General features: G+C 36.3%; 1 long non-coding RNA gene across 1 annotated transcript; it reads left to right on the top strand.

Annotated features, from left to right (window-relative positions):
* The first annotated feature begins 205 nt into the window (after window positions 1-205).
* Window positions 206-3,055, top strand: LOC122067896. The gene is made up of 2 exons (XR_006136907.1): window positions 206-492; window positions 2,778-3,055. It is a non-coding gene; the product is annotated as an uncharacterized LOC122067896 (long non-coding RNA).
* The last annotated feature ends 2,864 nt before the right edge of the window (window positions 3,056-5,919 follow it).

Here is a 5,919-nt window from a genome sequence, read left to right as displayed (position 1 = left end):
CCACACATTTCCCTGTTGTATGCCCATTATTCTTACATTTTAATAATATTATAGTAGGGACTAAATGTAAAAAGGATTTAAAATAACCTATTATAGTATATATATATATATATATATAGGGTTTAGGGTTTAGGGTTTAGGGTTTAGGGTTTTCACTAATAGTCAAGTCGGCGGAGGGGATATAAATAGAGGGAAGATTGGTTCAGCCTTTCTCTTTACTACTGAGAACAGAATGAAACCGGAAAAGAAAAGAAGGAAGAAAAGAAAGAAGAAAGAAGAAGAAGAGAGACGAAGAAGACGAAGAAAAGAAGAGAAGGAAGAAAAGAGGAGGAGAAAAGAGAAAAGAGAAGAGACCGAATGCCATCTTAAAAATCCAGCAAGAAGAAGAGGAGAAAAAGCAGAAGAAGAAGAAGAAGAAAAGAGAAAGAGGAAGAAGAAGAAAGAGAAATTAAGGAATAGAATTAACATACCTTGGATCGAGTGTAGCCACAGGTATGTGCAATCTTCAATTACTACTAGAATCAATGTTAGCATAGCAAAAAAATTAAAAAAGGGCTTGGTAGACAAAATTTCTACCAAAACCTTAAAACAGAAATTTTATTTCATGATTGAGGTAAGATTTTAAAGGGGATTTTATAGTTTTGATGCATGCAAGATGAATTGGAGGTGGAACACCAAATTAGTAAGCGAAACCTTGGTATCCCATCTCTAATGAAGTAATTAATTATAGTAGTAGTTCAGTTCTCTTACAATGATAGGGTTAGAAAGGAAAATTTTACATGAGAAGAAGAAGGGGCTTTTATCAAATGGGAGTAATTAGGCCTTCATGTACCATGCATGGTCTGTAGTATTAGAAGACCTAAATATTTCATAAATCCTAACTTGGATAAAGACCTAATTGGCTGAATTGGTCTAGGTACCTGCTGGTTTGGTTAAAATACAAATGGGAAACTGTTGCATGGGCAGAATTTCATAAAAACCCTAACCTAGAGAATGGTATTTTCCTTTCTAATTTCTTTATAGTTGTAATTAAAGCACCCTATTGCTATATTGCAAAGACTAATGAAATTTCTGAAACCCTTGAACAGAAATTTGAAAGTTTAAGAGTGATTTTTAAGTTATTTCATTCCTCTTTCGTAATTCTGCTGAAAATTGGAGTTTACCCATGTAAACAGAATTTATGACACTCCATAAATCTAGTTTAAATGGTCAATTGAAGAAAGAATTGGAAAATACACCTTCCCTATGGACTTCGGATATCAGGAACTAGAGAAATATTAAATTAAACACAGTAGGAACAATAAAGGACTTGGCAGAATTGGATTCTACAGGCTTTGACCCAACAAGCAGGAGACCACAGGCTGGCTTGTCGGCTCCAAAGGTCTCCAGCCAGTTGAGTTTTCAGAGGCTAGAAAGGCCACTACACTACCCTGAACTCTATTAAACCTACTGAAGACATGGAATAAGGACAGTATTGCCCATAACTAATGGTTTATTCATGGATTTCAATCTTGGAAGTTATGAAATAGAATAGGATTTCTACTTGAACATAAATTAATAAAAGGAAATGGAATAAGAATAACCAATTAAATTAGATTAACGATAGGAATTTAGCTATATACCTGATAACCTAAGTATGTTATAGAATAGGGAAGTTGAATTCTAGTGTGGGAATCTACCCAACTCAGAGAAGTGACTTGTTAAACCCGACTACCAAGGTGAGTGGGTGCCCTGACCTTTCTTTTTGGAGTGTTTCTTATGTTTTTCCTTTTTACTTGTCTTGTATGTTCATGCATGAATTGGTTGTGGATGTGCATTATTTTCCTATTCTGAATATCTTAATGATGGATGGTGAACTGATGAACTTGAGATATGCAAGGTAAGTCAAGTAAGATTGGAACACGCGCAGGTGCCTATGAGTTTGTATGTGATTGTGGTTCTATGGATGAGATTCACAGTTGTGGCTATGATATTGACGGTCTGGGGCACGATATGGCCCAGAGGTCAGTAGCATAGTTATGATTGTGACTCTGACAGTCTAGGGCACTATGTAGCCGAGGTGCATTTCCGGTACTATGCACCTAGAAGTCAGAGGATATGTGTTGTGTGACAGGTGATAATGATTGTAACATCGACGGTCTGAGGCACGGTGTGACTAACCGTGGGCTTAAAGGTCGGTATTACAGTGATGGCCACTGATGTATAATGGGATGCATGTAGAATGCATGTTTAGGATTGATAGACTTGGTGCTACGCCCTTAGTCAGTAGGGGGTCAGATATTGGCTAATCCCAGGGGGGTGCAGTACGGGTGATTGATGGATTTTTCGAGACTGTGGCTGCATGCTCCACAGTGCGGGTGACCGATGGGTTTTTTGGGACCTACAGGCTCCTGAACCGCAATCTAGTTTGTATTGCTAGGTGACTGATAGGTTTTCTAGGACCAGAGATACAAGCTATGTTGCAGTAGCACTAATACCTTGGATTTAATAATTGTTTCTAAGTAGTGTATAATAAAATTGGATCATGAGCACCATATGTTTTGTTGAGCATACATTCTTTCAATTGTTCTAGTTGCCTGAGCAAGCATGGAATTCTTTATCTACTTAAGCTTGCATTACTTATCAGCTTGTGCTTGCATTATTTATATGATTGTGCTTTCATTATTTATTTGCTTGTGCTTGTATTATTTGTCTGCTTATGCTTGCATTATCATTTGCGTATCCTCGCCTGCCCCCACCTCTCACTGAGTATACCCATGCTCACATTACCCTTTCAGATGTCGAGGCCACATTCTTTGTGGCATACTATTTTCACATGATGGGAATTGGAGCTAAGGCAGGACTGGACTTTAGCAACGGTTGTGAAGCTTGTGTCGGCAAGATGTCAAGATTTTATGCGCTTCAATATTATTTAGTTCTTCCCTCTTGATGTATATATTTATGGATGTGTAGAAAGTAGTATTGTAGCCTGTGGTGTTTTTCACACATGCAGTTTGTATAATGTAATTTATCACTTTAGTACATCACCAGTGATATTTATGAGATTTTATTAGCATACTCATATTTTAGTTGTGGTCTTGTGGACATTTGTGAAATTAAGATACTGCATCTGTGATCCTAAAGGGTTAGGCTAATTAGATATGGGTGTTCAGTGCCACATACCTTGGCCAATTTCAATAGGGTGTGACAATTATCTTAGCCAGTAATTGAATGATGCGGGAATAAAATATACGGACATTGAGAAATTCTGTTTATCATTGTATTTCTCTTGTACAGAACAATGATATTATATAATTATAGTAGCCATAGACGTTCTATGCTAGATGGATGTAATTAAGCATATATAAACCCGTTTTACAAGGGAAAATCGGAAAATGTGCTAATGGATTTGATCAAACTTTCTTTACATTATGTACCCTAGAAAGTGTGAAAGGTCAAGCTCTGGCTAATTTCTTAGCCAACCAACCTCTATTTGATATAAGCTAAGAGAGTACTATTAACTTCTATCTTGGTACTTATTTTTTGATGGGCCAGGGACAGAATAGTCGGCTGGAGCAGGGAAAGTCTTAATATCCCCAAAAGGAATTGAAACACATTTGGATTTTCGATTGTGTTTTAATTGTTTTAATAATCTAGCTGAATAGAGGCATTGTTGATCACCTTGGGAATTCTCTTAGGCATGAATGTTTCTGTAATTGAAATGATTGGAGATTCTTTGTTTGTAATTGAACAACTTGCTGAAGAATATTGGTGTTAGAGAGTCATTGATCAATCATTTTCTGAAGGCCAGAAGTCAGATTGATCGATTCTTAGACATATCAGTCAGATATATTCCAAGGAAGGAAAATTCAGCGGCTAATAACTTGGCCCAAGAAGCTTCAAGTATTAAGATACATGAGATTTTTTTTTGAACAAGCGATAAAGATTAAGAAGAAGATGTTTTCATCAGTGATCATATGTGGATCAATGGAAGTTGACCATTTAGAAGAGTTAAAACTTGACTGGAGGACATTGATATTACAATTTTTACAATGTCCCAACTCAAAAACTGACTGAAAGATTAGATAATGATCTTTGGGTATGTAGCTTGGGAGAAGGAATTGTATAGGAAGAGTAATGACATCGTGTGATTACAATGTGTTGGTGTAAACAAATCTATGGTAGAAGTGCATGAGGAGATTTGCGGTGCACACCAAGCAGGACCCAAGATGAGATGGCTGATTAGACGTCATGGATAATATTGGCCAACTATTGTAGAAGATTGTATACGCTATGCAAAAGGATGTCAGGTGTTTGAGATTTAATAGTAACCGCAAGCGTATGGATCAGTGTAGCTAAGGGGTCAAACACAAACAAAGCATCCACTTTATTTTTTGCTTCTTTTAATAAGGCAAAAGTGACGAAAGTCTATGGGTTGATTGATTGTGATCTAATTCTAACTATCGACCTAAAATAAATGCTTCTAATAGAACGTCCTAACCAACACAACTAAAGAAATTGAAAATTGGAATTAAAATTAAAAATTGAATGACCTAGCCATTCACATCTAACCCTAACCATTCGTCATCTAGGAATTTAAATACTCAAACCACGCAATTAAAAAGCAAATAACTGAAAGTAAAATTGCTGAAATAAAAAGTACTGAAAAGTAAACAAAAGTTCAAATAAAGGGGACAAAGCCAGAGAGAGGCACATAAGTAGGTTTCTTTATTTAGCCCGAGGGATGCACCATAAATAATATGAGCTTCCTTACTTGACCAGAACTCTCTTACAAAGGCCGCTCTACTTATCTTTAGGGGAAGGGAGGCAAGTAAATGATTGATAGTAAAGGAAATAAAAGGATGGTTCCATAGCTAGAGAGGGGCAAAGCCAATACATGTATATAGCCAAGAACCTTGGGAGAAAGGGAAAACATCAAAGTAAAAACTCAAATTTAAATCCTAAATTAAGAATGAATGGGTAGTAAGAAGAGGAATGAGAGGGGGGTGAGAAGACTTATGAAGAAGCCTACCTACCTGAACTTCAATACTTGAACTGAAAACTTGATTGATTTGAGATACTACCAGCCCTAAAAACCAGATTTGAACTAAATCAAATCTAAAATTGCTAGGCCTGGAGAAAACAAATATAGAAGAGAAAAACTGAACTTGAAAGAGATGCTCCACAGCTTGCTCTTGTCACCTAGAACTAAGCCTAGATCTAGAAATTAAAATTACAACTTCAATTGCATAAACAATGAAAACTTGAATAGTATAAACAAAGACTTGCATTAATTTAAAAAAAAAAATTACAAAAGTGTTTGCATAAAAATCTAAGACAAAGAACTAAAGAGAAAAAAAGAGCACAACTAAAAACCTAGAAGAAGAGAAAAGCTAGAGAAGAAAGGTGCACCTCCTCCCCTTGGTCGACTCTCTTATATAGAGAATGGGGAGGTAGAGATAAAATAGGAAGTATGGGATTTTCTATTTCTTGCCTTTTTACCTATTTTTTTTTTTTTCTTCTCTTTTGTGCACAACCTCTTGGCCAAATTTGTATGATGAGGTGGAAAATATGAATTAGTAGAAAAAGGAAAGAATGGAGATAGGGGAGAGAGTCTAAAGATTTCGGTGATGAGGTGGAGGGAGGAGAGAAAATAAAAATGTGAGAAAATAGGAGAGAAAAGAGGAGAGGACAATCGCCCAAATGTGGGCCTCTCTTAGATTGTTTGTGAAGTGGAGGAGAGAGAAAAGAGAAAAAGGAGAGAAAATCTCCAACGAATTTTTCTTTCCTTTTTTTTCAATTTTTTCTCTCTTTTCTAACTTGCGCACAACTCCCTTCGATGACTTCAACTTTCCTTGCTTTGATTTGGACAATATTCTATTTTATAAGGAAATTCCGTCCGTGCCACTGTCTTTAAATGAGTGGAAAGGATCTACAAAA

Source organism: Macadamia integrifolia, unplaced genomic scaffold, assembly GCF_013358625.1.
Source record: "Macadamia integrifolia cultivar HAES 741 unplaced genomic scaffold, SCU_Mint_v3 scaffold3198, whole genome shotgun sequence".
Classification (NCBI taxonomy): Eukaryota; Viridiplantae; Streptophyta; class Magnoliopsida; order Proteales; family Proteaceae; genus Macadamia; species Macadamia integrifolia.
The sequence above is the reverse complement of the archived record's forward strand: the minus strand, read 5'-3'. Positions and strand labels throughout refer to the sequence as shown.